The sequence below is a fragment of the Scatophagus argus genome, chromosome 8 (assembly GCF_020382885.2).
Source record: "Scatophagus argus isolate fScaArg1 chromosome 8, fScaArg1.pri, whole genome shotgun sequence".
Lineage (NCBI taxonomy): Eukaryota > Metazoa > Chordata > Actinopteri > Scatophagidae > Scatophagus > Scatophagus argus.
Genome location: NC_058500.1, coordinates 21888585 through 21904557, shown reverse-complemented (window position 1 = coordinate 21904557; position 15973 = coordinate 21888585).

Sequence of the window (15973 nt, the reverse complement as noted above, 5' to 3'; positions counted from 1 at the left end):
TCACACTTGCTACATCCTGGTTCCCTGGATTCTCACATGTGACCCTTCAACTGAATTCATCTTCCCATCCTGTGAAGCTCGCCTTTATTTCTTCTTTGTCTTTACCCTTTTCTTTCCTTTTGTTGTTTTTCTGTTTCTTTCCCAATCCTACCATCCCAACAACGTGTCTCTCCTTTCCTTCTTTCTCCCTTTCCTCCTGGTTCTACCCCTCTACTCGAGTTGCCTCACTCTTACATATACAATTACCTCTCTGTTCTCACCCCCACCCTTCTCTCCTCTTCAGCAGTTTCCTGCTCCCATATACAGGGAGTCTCTCCTTAGCTTCAACACATGGTTAGCATTGTCTAGAAAACAACCACGAAAACTAAACAGTGACGGAAGCTGTTAGAATACTGGGCAAACCAGTGATTCAGAGTGGACTGAGATCTCTCTTGTTCACAACGCAATAGCCTGTTGCACTCGTGAAACAAGCTCTCTTTCACCACAGAATCCATACCTCATGTATAACAAAGGATGTGAGAAGTTGTATGAAGAAATGTCAGCCAGATCCTTGTCATTGTTTTGGTGATTTGGAAGCACAAAGAGGCCCTGTGCAATTTTAATAGTGTGAAAAATATTTGCCAATTATAAAGCTCATGTTTCTGCTCCTCACGGTCTCTTTGCTGTTGTTTATTTCTTCTCCCAAGAGTGTTTTGGCTGCTACGCAAGAGCTCACGAGGCTTGGGAGAGTGAGACTGTACCCCTTAAAAGGCAAATTCTTGATATGCCTCCAAAACCCCCCCTTCTTCGTATTTACTCTCTACATCCCCCCCCCCCCCCCCCCCCCCCTTCTTTCTGTGTGTCTCTCGTCTTTCTTTTTCTCTTAAGACGGAAACCGGTGGTGAGGCAGACTTGTTATTGAAGGCATTTTGCCCCAGACAAGCCTTCCAGGTGTCCTTCCTTTCCTCCCTTCCTATACCATCCACCCATCCCTCCTGCAACTCTTCCTCTCCCCCACTCCTATTTCTGTTAGGCCCCCCTTCTAGTCGACCCCAGCCGCTCCTTCAGCTTTGCTACACCACCTCCCCTCTCTGTATGTCTTTCAGCCGAGGTCTCAGACATGAGCTCAGACACTACAGACTGCATTTACAACAAGCCCCCCTCCTGGTTTTACATGCCGTGAAATTAACTCCTTCTAATCAACTCAGGTCCTGCCAAAGTCCTACTTTTGCATCTGGAAAATATGGACAAAAGCAGTAGGCAGTTTGTCTACTGTTAATTTCAAAGCCATCAGAAATTTATTAAATGACTAAATTTACTATCTCCTAATCTACAGTACTATTACTAAATGTGCTACATGAACTAAAAGCAGTCTTTTTGTGGCAAATATGTGGCCACCTTCTTTTGTAGCATAGGTTGGCACTTGGTCAGGAGTCACGGCATAAATCAGCTTCAGTCTGGATCAGTGAAGATTAACAACAGATTTCTGGTAGATGGAGGAAAGCAGGGAGAGAAAGGATAACATCTAAGAGAAGAGTGGAGAAAGACAAGATAAACCATGTCCAAATATGGAGAACCAGAGAGAAAGAGAAATGGTTGTAATCTGAAGAAACAAAAACTGTAGAAACAAAGGAGCACAGAAATAGACACAATTGTGATGATGTCAGAGATGACGCTACCCAAGCCTCCTTCCACAACAGTCCTTTAATTGAAAATCCTTCATCTTCAGTTGTAACATAGACATGTGCACACATTACATCCTGTTATGCTAAGAAGACCTTTCTCACCCTCTGGCCCCTTTGCTGTGTTCAAGCATCTGTTTTTGTGAGTCACTCTTGGACTACACCATAACTTTAGTGTTTGCAATAACATATCTGTGAGGCCACAAACCAAGGACACCCATGCCAAGGGTGTGTGCACTGGTTCAAGCATCAAGCATGAGACCCACATGATCGAAAGGACATGACTACTGCAATGTCACATACAATCACCTTATACACTGATGAGAGCTGCATTTTTTCTGCCCCCTTGTGGGCAAAAATAACTTAAAGCAGACATTTTAAGGCTAAGGCAGTTGATATTCATAAGATATTGAGATGGCCGAGGCACAATCTTGGTTTTATTTTTTTCATGGATTTTGGTGACAATAGCAAAATTCTGTAATATCACCACCCTCATTCTTTGAATCATTTTCAGTCATTGCAAAGCTGTTGAGTAGAAACTAAATCCTAATGAATCAGATCAGATTCATTAGGATTTAGACATCAGATTTAAATGGCCCTGAGACAGCAAATAAAACAATACAAACTGTGGGATCAAGTTAGACAGGATGGAAATTTCATACCTGTGTTTCCCTCTGTGGCAGAGTGCCTAGATGGTACCACAGGCTCATGAACAGGAAAGAACAAAAACAGTGCGTGCAATAATTGAAGGAAAAAATAAACCATGCTGGATATGAAATGGAAAGCCACAAAAAGGCACAAACTGATAAAATGGTGCAAGATAGTGGTTTAGTGTTTCGTTTTTTAGTGCAGCAAACTTGTTGGTCATATGTAGCAAATTCAGGACTATTTATCTTAATCTTTCACATTGACGTCAGATTTGACACAGAGCATAAAGTGAATACAAAAGCCGGAAACAGAATGTCTGGCTCTGAAGTGCTTCTAGCTTAGTCATCATGGAAAATATGGGAGGAAACTGAAATAAAAGTTAAGCTAGGCTACAGACATTTAATGGCCAAATCATTTGGATGATCCTACAGTTAGAAAAAAATGTGCCAGTACATTCTCTTGTCTCTACTGCATAAATTAGATGGCTCAGTGAATACAGGAAGCCAAGAAAAACTGGCCTTCAGTAAAAGTTCAAGAAGTACACTGTAGCTCTCCAGCTGGTTACAGTACTGTGGTAGTACTCTGCTTCATGACGTCAAAGTCCTGTAGCAGTCAGGAGGTTACTGCCTTGTTAAACTGCTTTGTATGGGTTTCAGTTCAGCAGTCCAGCTTTTTTTTTTTTTTTTTTTAAAAAAAAAAAAACGTCTCACTCTGAGCATAAACAAGTTGTTTGACCATTTTGAGAGATTTACCCAATGTTCTTCTTTCATCAACTTATTATGGAACCTGCTTCATCATCTTAAACCATGTGTGCCCATCAATGGTAAACTGGTTACCTAGCTAGAGACAAATGTCTCCCCAGTCAGTAGACATCCCACCAAGCGTGACATAGAAAGGACAATCCAAGATTTCTTATTTTAGTTGACCTGTCACCATCACCATCATTTTGCGGGAACTTTGAATCATAGACTGTATAAAACATGAATGTAGTCTATGCAATGTTACCAGTAGGTTTCTGAAGAGCCATTGGGAAGCTCATTGTGGTGCCTCTGGCTGTCACAATCCGGGAAAACCCTAATTTGGCTAATCCAAAAATCACCAAAGAGATGGAGCACATACCTCCCAGTCTGTCTGCTAGGATTAATCACAACAAGCCTGTATTTGAGTGAAATAGGTAAGGTAAACCCATCCCATCGGTAAAGTTCAGTGACTCAAAGTCGCTGAAGTGACACCTGCTGTGGGCAATGATTAGCTTTTGAAACCACCTTCAAGTTGCCCTTTGAGGAACTGCAGGTTTTATCAGCCCCAGAAGTTGCAACTTGGCTTGAATTTGAATCTTCTGTACCTTTGAACCTTTCCCTAGTCTCAAGTGTATAGAGTCACTGCATAGTTCACTTTTTTAACGGATGCTTTTGCAGGATATGGAACATTTTGCACTGGCATACTTTGCATATTTTGTCTCTTATTTCATTTGCCAAAACATGTGCTATTTCAGATTTTTGAATGTGTTTTCAACTGATTTCCATTCATTTCTGTATGATGCAAAAATCAACTTGTAGCGACTTAAAGGATGTGGGATTAAGATAAAGGTAATGGATGAGTAAAAGGTAAGTGGACATTAAAGCTTAACTGATTTTGTTTTTTTTTGTTGTTTTTTTTAACTCTCTAAAGATCAAGAATGAACTTCCACTCTCATCAAAAATGTGATGTTGTTTGTTTTGTTTGTTTTTTTTAACTGTTGATTTTGCACTGCTAATCAATCCGCACTTGAAACTTTATTACTATGAAATGTAACATTGATTCAATGTACAATAAAAGCTGATGCTGTATATTTCTTGTGATGTGATTAAGCAGGGCTCTGTAACTGTGACTTGATTTTCATAGAGAAAATATAGAAAAAATATGGGAACTGATATCTGTTTAGAAAATGGATGGATGGATGGATATCTGTTTCGGTAACATTCTTAATAAATTGGCTGGTATAAAGCATACATAATAGTAAATGAGATAAAAGATGCAGAAATACTGGTACTGTTCTTCAAGAGGACAGTTTGCTCCTTGGTAGCGAAAATACCAAAGGTTAACTCGTTAATATAGGTGAAAACAGAATCCAAATAGGTTCTCTCTAGAGGGTTGTGTGGAATAAATTAGGCTCCACAATGATACCCGTTCCTGAGAGACACGAACAAGACCACAACATGGAAACAGGAGAGGAGAGGCTGGGAAAATGTCTATGGCACATGCTTACAGCGGATCAGTGGAGTGCAGACAGGGAAAGAACATGAGCTTTTTCCCATCCTGTTTCAAAACAAAAAATTAAATAAATAATGCCAGATGATTTGGTCTCTGCTCTTACAGTGCCTAAATTGCTACTGCCGCTACAGGCAGTTCAACAAATACTGAATATTTTGGGATCATGTGAAATGAACAACATGCCTGTATGAACTAAAACAGCCACAATGCCACACAGTCAGCTGTGGTCTTACTCATTTTGAAGGCTTACATTCGATAGGCCAGGACTTGAAGACTGAAATGTGGTAGACCCTTTCCCTCAGCAGATCCATTTTGGTTAACCTGGGCCACTGTAAAACAGCATCATGAGTTGATTAAGAAGAATTTTCTTAAATTCTCATGGCTGTCTAGTGGAATGAGAATGAAGAATTATGGGAATGTCGGACCATATGGTGCTGGGTAAAATTATCATCTACATGCACTTTAGTCAAACGTCCTATAAAAAACTCAGGGAGGCGGCTGTGCGTTGCTCTTTAATCAAGGTGTGGTGGTCAACCAGACATCCACTTGTCAAACCAAGGAGTTAATCCTCATCCTTGAAGTATTTTATCTTGTGAAACTAAAAAATATTGTTTGAAAACCCTTACAGTAAAGCCTAAATTTTATCTTTGTGATGCTTGTGTAATTTTGTTTTCGAGATGAAATGGCTCAGTGCTGTGCTTTGTGGTAAAAACATTACAGCTCTGGTTGTCACCAGTTGCCAACTAAATCTATCTATCTATCTATCTATCTATCTATCTATCTATCTATCTATCTATCTATCTATCTATCTATCTATCTATCTGTACAACTAGACAAGGCATAAGGTTTATTTAGTAAGCAAAATGGATGTAAGAATATTTAATTTTTTGGCATTATTTTTATGTTTTATTTATTTATTTGCTTGTTTATTTATTTATATTTTTTGCATCTGGATCATTTTTTTCTATTTTTAAGTAGTTGAAAGCCACTAAACAGCAACAGTGAGCACATGTTTGTGTTCTTGAGTGCTCCACCATTCTGTATGGAAAGACCACCACCCTGTGGTCAAAGGGTGAAATTACAACAATTTTTGATCAAACAACTTTTCATCAAAGCATTTGATGACACCACCATATTATAGAAATTGATGTGGCAGGTTCATGACAGGACAAACTGTCAACCTGATCCAACCATTAAACCTTAAATCTTGTGATTGGAATTGATACTATAATTTCTATAGCAAAGAATAAATTTTAGTAAATCAGATTTTAAATTGCACAGGAAACAGTCTAAGAAACCTTGTTCCTTCCTACATATATTATATAGTGCATTCTGAGATTGTACAGTTTCTGTGAGTGTGCAACAGTGGCATCTTGTAGTTGAGTCTTTCCACATTCTGATTTTGCTGTGATGTCAAACATTTTCACTGAAACGACACTAGGGGGCACTGCAGGCAAAGAAATCTCTTCTCATGCTTCCAGCTCCATTGCTGTATATGACTATAATCTAAATCTTTGCTCTCAGATGAGTGACTACGTGGATTCATTATACACGATAATTATTGTTGTCCATGGATCCTGTTGTTTACAATACACGTATCCAGTGTTTGCCCTTTCTTCACGTGATCTTTTGAAGTTACTTTGACTCATTACATTTACAGGCCCTTGCAACACATATTCTATAGTAATTAGGCATCTTATTCTTGCAATTAAATTATGATGTGATCCTGAAAATGACTGAAGTTATGCTAGACTGGGGAGATGCCAAGAGATTAATCAATATGTCACACGGTTATTGGGTTCATCTCATTATGATGTCTGTCACGTGGCCAGATTTGGGTCAGATTATTTTGAAACTTTTTATATATATATATTCTTTTCCATTTCTGAGTAAAATAAAAAGGAATAAAAATTCAGATGAAGTCACTATTAACATAACTGGCAACCTGAGAGGAGTAATTTAGTTTGATAGAACATATTCAATTTAATCAGTCAATTTAAAACCATTTTATATTTCATATTTTAATGTGTAATCAAAAACGTAATAAAGTAATTCTTGACAATGTAACTATACCATAATTACACACTTTTTTTCAAACTCAGTCTGGGCTGATTGTAATTACTTATTTTTTTATAATAAAATTTCGCAATCCTGATTGTCTGTAATCTGAAACTATCCAACCCTGGGCACCACTATTTCATGTGACACTGCCATACAGCCATTGCTGCCTCTAGCTGGTTTGATGACTGCTCTGAACCTGATCAAACCCGACCATTATCTCTTTGACAGCGGTTCCTCAAAGACAAGGTGAGGTTCGTGCTCATGCAAATGATGCATGTCTGAGAGGGGAAATCTACAAAGCTGTGTTTATAGGGGCCAACATGAACATGAGGGTAAACCTGAAAGAAACTGAGGATGGTTTTCTCACTTCTCACAGATTTTTCCTGCTGGTCATCAAAAAGTCTTAGCGACACCCAAACAGTTCAATCATTGTGTTGACAACAGCAACACCCCCACACATTCCAATAAGAGCTACTGGACCCAACTACTGTAGACTTTTCAGGTTAATATGGTTTTCATTAATGTACCACCCAGGAAGAAAGTTTTTTCTCTGCTTAATGCTTCATCCTGGACACTACAGTTTCTGTCTGGCTAATAATACCGTGAGCATGTCAGCAGCAGTCAAAAAAAGAATACAGTATGTCACAAAAGTGAGTACACCCTTCACATTTTTATAAGGGTATTTATTTAAGGGCACCTCCAAGACGACCACTGCCTTGCTAAAGAAGCTGAGGGTAAAGGTGATGGACTGGCCGAGCATGTCTCCTGACCTAAACCCTACAGAGCATCTGTGGGACATCCTCAAATGGAAGGTGGAGCAGTCTCTTAGTACGGAGGTATACTCACTTTTGTTGCCAGCAGTTGAGACATTAATGGCTGTGTGTTGAGTTATTTTGAAGGGACAGCAAATTTTCATTGTTATACAAGCTGTACATAGACTACTTAACATTGTAGCAAAGTTTCATTTCTTTCGTGCTCTCCCATGAAAGGATATAATTAAATATTTCACAAATGTGAAGGGTGTACTCACTTTTGTGACATACTGTAACAGGGAAGTTTAACAGAGTCATAACAGTGACATAAAAATGCTACTGTACTGAGAAATAAACCCATTATCCACCCACTTAACTGATATGTTTGTACAACTGTAGTCAGAGCAGTCACATGTGCAGTACTTGCCATTCATTTTTCATTGCCATGACAACTCTTGAAAGCACAAACATATGTCATGAGTTATTCGTCAGGGCCAGACAGGAAATAAGCTCTTTATTCTTATTTTGATTCTTCTGTGAATGAGACATCCAGACAGAAAAAGAGAGAGTTTTGACACTGATAAAGATGAAAGTGTACTTTAAAAGATCAAGACAAACTCATTAGTTAGCCTGACAATGCTAACAGAGGGATGTATTTGAACTGTCTGTAAGCTACACTGTTTCCTATACTGACTGTGAAAGGGACGTTGCCAGTATTCGTTGTCATATACGCATCACTTACATAACTGTGTGTGTGGCATACTTTGATCTATATATGGCCAGTCTGGACTGGTGAATTCCATAGTTAGAGGAGGAGGATCCTGTTTTTGTCTTTACCTTTCATCTGCCGGTAAACTTGCTAACAAGAAAACACGTGGACCTTGGAATGGAAGACGCATAGACGTAAATCATTATACTATGAATAGACTCTGTGTGTGTGTGTGTGTGTGCGCACACGGGCGGGTGTGTGTACTTTTTTGTGGAAAATTTCCCAGAGTGGGGAAATGGAGAGGTTTTGACTCTGTCATTTTTTCCCCCTGTACACTTTTAGCAGACATCTGCCATGAAGTAACACACATTCAGAAACCTTACTGAGATGAATCCAGACTGAACTCAAGACCAAAGATTTCTTTTAGGGAGTAAAAGTGTTAGTGATTAGTGATTTGAAAATGCACCCATGGTTTGCCAAGCTTCAGTCATCACCTTCTAATTGAATTCGAGTCTGACACTTTCAACAAGCGCTCATAATTTGGCTCATATCAAACCTTGAAGTTGACATGTCTGTATTTAGACCTTCACGTAAAAGCAACACAATAATTCACTGTTTATTTATTATACCTGAGCGCTGTGCTTAGGTGTCAGTGTATGGTGCAGCTGGTACAACAACTGTCCCACAGTGTCAGCTCTGGTCTTTGTGCTCTTGATAAATGCATTAATACTGATGCAGTTTTTACAGCTGCTCTGATCTCTTATCAGAAGTCTATATATAATGTCTGTGGGTTTATCACTTCAAATGATAAACCCACAGACAGTTATCATCAGACTCTGTACCGCCAACCGTTTCATTATTTTAGCACTTGTCAGCTCAGCTCCCTTATGATCAAGGTTAGGGGGAACAATAAATGTGGGTCTGTGATGGGACGACTCTGGCATACTGCATAGATGATTGGACGTAATATTACATTGGATGTAAACTGGGAGGTGCAGTTGTCCAATCAGGACATAATTTCTAGGAAAACCCAGTTACCAGAAACACGACTCCACATTAATGTGTCTAAGTGGAAGTTCAACACCTTCACCATAATGACATTATATGGTAATAATATGTTTTTACAACTTGTTCCACTGTCCCCAAGTAGAGACACTCACAAAAATATCAGTCAATACAGATTTATGTCATTGTTCATTTTCCCACATGATTACTTCTACAAATTTTCTCTTAATAGAGCACACTGAGCAATGAACAAGGCACTAGCTGGCACCCAGTGCTGTAGATGCCAGGGTAATTATCCTTCTGGGGTGAAACATGGCTTGATTTGTGTAAAATCTCTGTGTGGTGGTTCCTGGCAGCATCATCTCTTAGATTCCTCAACTTGCAGACTCTGAAAAAGACTCCTTGCTTAACTTGAACTGAAGGGCTTTCAGAATCCCAGATTCACCCAACCGCATTACCCCCTTCAGGCAGGCCAGGCTGCACTCTGGCCAAGTAGTGAAAGAACCATATTGTCTGCATCCTCTTACAGCACATTCAGAACAAATGAATCAGTCAAATTGTTCTAAAGGTTTAATTGAATATCTTAGTATTAGAGTTTGGCTGGAAGAATACAGTATGATCCTTGTATTGTTTGATTTATGGAGTCAAGCTGAAATAAACACTATTAATTTTGTCACCAGAATGCTCTTAATGGCCTAGTTGTAATCCACAGAGACATCTCACTGTGTAAAGGTCAAATTCTTGTGTATTTGTGCATACATTAGGACTTTTAAAGCTGCAGGTGTCCTACATTCCCTTCAGATGGAGTTGTTTGCAGTAGGCTCATGGGAAACCTTCTGAGAGGCATCTCTGTCAGCATTACATAAGGCAAACAGAGCTGAAGCATGAAACACTAGAGAGAAGATTTGTTCTCTCGAAAAACATGGGCAAACAAACCCTGCTGATTTATCACCTCATAAAAGTGACAATCAAAGGCACTCAGTATTCATGAACATTAAGCTTGTAAATGCAGGAATATGAGCAAGCTCTGATTGGATCACAAACAAAATGATTAATGTAATGACGGTTAAGACACAATTTCTATTTGACCTGTTTGACATTTCTATTTGACGTTGGCTTAGGATACAATGCTAAAGAAGACTGCTTCAGATCATGTTCTTGTGCTCACGTCTTGTAAAAGGTCACCCTTTGGGGAAATGTGGTTGTATGCTTTCTTACCAAGAAAATGGATATTGCTGTCTTGTCAGTATTACAACAGTTATGCTTAGTTTGAAGTGGAAGCTAAAGAACATCTTTTGCTTTCCTTATCTGAATGCATGACTCACTTCAATGGTTTAATAAAAAAGTGTACTAACTGACATGATGTTTTCTAATTTATTCACAAACTGAAATGAACAAATCAAAGTTGGTTTTATGTTTGTTGGTTGCTTTGTAAAAAATGCACCTGGAAAGAGTCCCATTCTATAACTGCTGTAATAGTAGGTGTATTTATTATATTTTATTGTATTGTTATATGTTCATTTTTATTGTCATTCAGACAGAAAATGAAGCAAATTTTCACCTTTTGTTACCCACACACTGTTTATTGGGCCCGAACAGCCAGAATACTTCATGTATGTTGGCTGTAAGCTAGCTAGCAATGGCAGACGAGGGTGCGTGTGTGTGTGTGTCCATGTGTTCAAAGTCAATTCAGCCATCACCTGAACTCAAGACTCACCAGAGACTCTGTCCTCATCTCTTCTTTTTCCCTTCTCGTCTCTGTACATTCACGTACACTCATGACGTACCTTTCCTGTCCAGTCAGCAGTCAGCATCACAGTACACCAGACACTCAGCCACTCACTGCTTCAGTGGTAAGGCATAAGTGAGAGTGAATTTATTTCCCAGTCCTCATTACACAGCAACCCGCAAAGTGTATTTGCATCATTTTTGTCTGAACATAACACAGTCAGGGATGTTGCATGCTTCTCTCAGCTTTACTGTTATTATGCAAAGCGAAGCTACTCGACACCTCCTTCTAGCTTTATACACACCCTATGCAGATATACAGATGTGAGAGTGGTATTTTCACCTAATGCTTTGCAAAAATGAGAGAAAAAAAACCAAATTCGTCTCAAAATATGCAAAATCAGCTGCCTTTTATACCACTGTATGGTTGTATAATAGTACCATACTGCTGAGGAGCCTTACAGTGATTCCCTGTAGAGACCTTTTCATTAAGCCTCATCTGAAGTGGTTCATGTGGAAGGCTTACGATTGCACAAAGCCATTTTAATTAACAGCTACCATAATTATGTCTTCCCTTATCTCAACACTTTCTCAAACTCCCTTTCCTCTTTCCTACTTGCCTCTCTCATCTTTCACTCCCAAGTTCTTTCTCTGCTTTTCTTTTATAAACTTGGCAAGCAAATAGGTCTCATGAGGTTTTCCAGAAGTCTGGCTCACGGAAATGTCAGTTTAGTTCATATTCTACTTGAAGTAAATAAAAAAAAGGACAAAAATCAGAGAACATAGGAATTAGGTGTCCCATTTATAGCCTTGCATTCATTTATCCATGATTTAAGCCTAATACCGACCATCCCTGATGGGCCATAATAAACTACAAATTTCTAAACCATGTCAAACGTCATTTTATCCAGAGTAAATTCAACTTAGTTGAAATATTTTTGCAGCTGGTGAGACCATATTTATGGATTACATCACCTGTGGACATAAACACAGCAGGTAAAACCCTCAGGTTAAGAAAACCCTGTAGGATTACAGGATCATACAGTGATGTAATTGGGAGGAGGGTGCTGGGTTATACAAACTGACATCATCATCAAGAAATTTCCAAACATTCTTGTTATGATTTCATTAAGTGAAAAACTAACAGGCTATCCAAATGTCTTGACATGGATACAGATAATCAAACTACTCAGGAATTTCAGAGGATAAAACAGGGTGTTTTTCGTCTAAACTGTCAGATCTAACTGATTTTGTTTGATAACTTTCATTCATGTTGCTTTGCTGTCTGACATGCCCAGACTTTAGTCAGGACTTTTCTACGTTTGAGACAGTAGAAAGGGATCTTAATGTAAGGTTTGTATGGTATTATCCAACTCCCTGTCTCCCAATTATTCTGAGATTGGGTGAGATCCCATAAGACTGTGTGTGTCTTAGACAAATGTCCTTTTGTCTCCACAATTCATTGGATAAGGGAGTGCTGCGGGTGCCAATTTGGGGATTTAAAGGAGTTTCTGTGAAAGAGTGACTGGTTTGAAAGAAATATTTAGAGGATAATTTGTCCACTAGCGAAGATGAATGAGAAAAAGCTAGACATGGTGAAAATACCCGTAACAAACAACAGACAAGGCATACTGAGGCAAGCAGTCAGTTCAAACAGAAAACAGAGAATGACTAGATAGCTCTGCCTGTGACTCATTGTGAGCTTTTTGAGGACTAAATGGCAGCAAAGAATGTGGAGTTGCTCACAGATGATGAGATCAGTAACTACGAATTGTTAAACTAAAGTGCATGAAAGGTTTCGAATCAGCAAAGTGATTCACAATGTACATCTCTGTTAGTGACTAGCCGGCAAACATAACAACCAAAGTTAAATATTTCTCTCAGGAGTTAGAGTACAAACCACAGGTAAAAGTTGACTGGATTGACATCCAGGTGGCAATTATTAGTTTACTTGTTTGCATATTAACTGTACAGTTTTTGCTTAAACCTTACCTCCAAGTGGCCGTAGATCAATTAGCGATGTGAGCGATTTGAGCTAAATGCTAAAGTCATCATGATAACATAACAATGACAATATTATGTCACCTGTCAAAGTAATGTTTCACATGGTTATCTTGGTTTAGCATGTTAGCATGCTAACATTTGCTGGCCACCACTACTGCACAATTTATGTCACAGCTGTTGAGGGGCTTAAAATTTAGAATGTCAACCTCACGGTGATATTCGACGAAAATATGAAAATGTTGAATGAAAATGTATGAATATGTTTGAGGGACATTTCAGGCTGGACCACAGTGGGGGATCAGGCAGGCTAAAGACAAAGTCAGCATTACTATGATGTGTGGATACAAGATTTTGCACCTTCTTTATTGACTGTTTTTGCATCACAGATCTGGTAATACTTTCTGGGTCTTGGAGATTTGAAAAGGGATGGATTGAAGCTGGGCGTTGAACCGGAAAGCTGAAATGTCAGTACTGTCATATCTGTTTCAGTTGAAGTCACATTTTGTGTCAGTAGTAAACCTAATCCAAGGCTATTCCTTTCACACTCTCCCAGTGGGAAACACCACTGAGCTGGACTCTCCTGCTCTTATAAGGAAGACTTGTTGATAACTTCGGCATCCTAAATTGAACAAGGCGTAGGACATGATGATCTGTGGGAATGTAGAGATGAGCCAACTTCCCAGGAGCTCACCACATTAGGTGAAGTCAGGACAACACATCAGAAGGACAACTTAGCAAGCTCACATGACAAAAGAAGAAGAGGAAAAGATGCCATTTAAATGAGTCTACATACTGTACTGTATCCAGAATGTTGTCCCAAAAGTCCACAGGAAGACCAGGCTGCTCTTTAGCCTGCTTATATAAGAAAACAGTTGTTGGGCCAAAACCAAAAAGTTTGATGCCCTTGAAGAAGCTGTGATCAAGCTGTCTAAAGTAATTTGAATTAATGTTCTTTCACTCTGTCTCCATCTCTTACACTCTTTTGAAGTTGTTCCTCATTATATTAAGGGCTTGTTTGCGCAGTATGATTGCAGAGGTCATTGACCAGAGCAGAAGATCAGTGCCTGGTTTTGCTGTAACCTCAGCTAAACCCATAACTCTTTATGTGTGACTGCTCTATCTGCTGTAGCTGTCATGTTAAGGTAATCTCCAGGGCTGTAAATATTTGCCCAGCCAGATAAAAATCTCATTTTTATAGTGTTTTTGTTCCCACATGTCTAAACTGTATCATGTGGATTAGTCAATAGTTACTGACCTGCGTAAAAGGCCTGAAAGGTCTCATTGTTTAGATACCTCTCAGAGCTCACACCTTTAAATTCAATCTGTTACCTTGGGTCAGACCCATCCCATCTCCCCCAGTTGTCACACCTCTTTCCAAAGCTCCTGCATTGACCTTCAACAGCAGTTTGCAACAGTCTTACTCCCTGTGAGTGAAAGATAAAGGCCGGATTCCCAGTTGCAGAGAACAGTGAAGTGCCTTTTATGGTCATATCACAGTCATTGGAAGCCAAATAAGCCAGCTGCTGGGAAGAACTGTGTAGACTCAGCACTGAGCTGCATTATTGCTGCTTGACCTACCACTGGCAAAATTCATTGGCATGCACTGGCTATCTGAGAAGAGTTGTTTTGAAGATTTGGATCAAGGAAATAGTTTTGATCCTGGTGATTAAATTAGGATTTATATAGCTGTAGATGTTTCCCCACAGGAGTATGACATCTTTTTTTTGCTTTCTTGTGTAATATCCATGGCAAATACTGACCAGTCTTTTGGATAGACAGACACAAGGGGGAGTGAAGTGCTATGATAAATAACTGTGTAAACTGGCTTTTATTTAGAATCCTACTATTAACATACTGTATAATTTAAGTTACTTTATTAATCCCAAGCTGGGAAATTACTTCTCTGCATTTAACCCATCACTGACTGAAGCACACACACATGCAACATGCAGTGAAACACACAGGAGCAGTGGGCTGCATCAAGCGCCTGGGGGCATATATTGAGGGTTAAGTGCCTTGCTCATGGGCACATCAGCCAGCTAATGGGAGGTGGGGACATTATCACTCCACCACATTCAAATTTTTCCTGCCTGTCCAGTGGGGGAATCGAACCAGCGGCTTTCCAATCACAAGCCACTTCTCCAACCTCTAGGCCACAGCTGCCCCTAAACGCCCCATCATCTATCTCAGAAATGAAAGTCATGTCAGAGAAGGGATGCTGTCCTGTAGCACTTGTGGAAATCCAGCAGCACATCCTGTATAGCACTTAGAGAAGAAAGGAACAAACTGGCAATTCCTGTCTCTTTGTCAAAGCTATAAATGGCTCCCTTGGGGACAGCACTTCCACTGGAGAGGATGTGTTAAAGAATAGGGGAAAGGGTGGACATTTAAAACAAGATTTTGGTGGTTGTGAACATTTGAACTAGCTGAGTTAGTCCCACACAAGTCACATAAGACCAAAGACAAATTTTCACATTCTAACACCTGAGAATTCTGGAGAAGCTTATATGTAATAATATGCTTTAAAAGGCAGAAGTCCTTTGGGTGTGTGTCTACTTCAGCAGTCAAAAGCTCCTCTGCATGACTGGTCTACAGTGTACTGTGACGGTTTTGTCACATCCCTGCACATTGTGAGGTTATGTTGAGGTGGAGGTGCGTTGACAGACACTAGTCGGCCCCTGTTAACACTGCTGAGGGAGCGTCATGCATACTTGGATGCAAATGCTGACACAAAAGAACAAGTTAGGACATACGCACAAGCACTTGGTTCAGTTAGGTTCAGTTACATGTGCACATTATCAGTGGTGCATTTGACATATGACACACAAAATGACATAAAACATAGAAACAAAAACATTAACTGTGCATCATTCTTCACTATTCATTTCTCCATATGCCGTCCAGCTGTTGGGCACATGTGTCTTCTGTCTGTAAAATATAACCAAACTCCAAAAGCCATTATATTTTGCAATGTTAAGTAAACATTGTGGCAGTTTTTACTGTGTTGTCATAGCAACTGAGTAAAAACAGTGAAACCAGATCCCTAAATGAACCTGACATTTGATCCACAAATATATAACACCAACCAGTAAGATTAATTAGCCCACTGCTTGCATTCTCTCTGTGTTTTTGAGCTTCTTCCCACTCAGTAG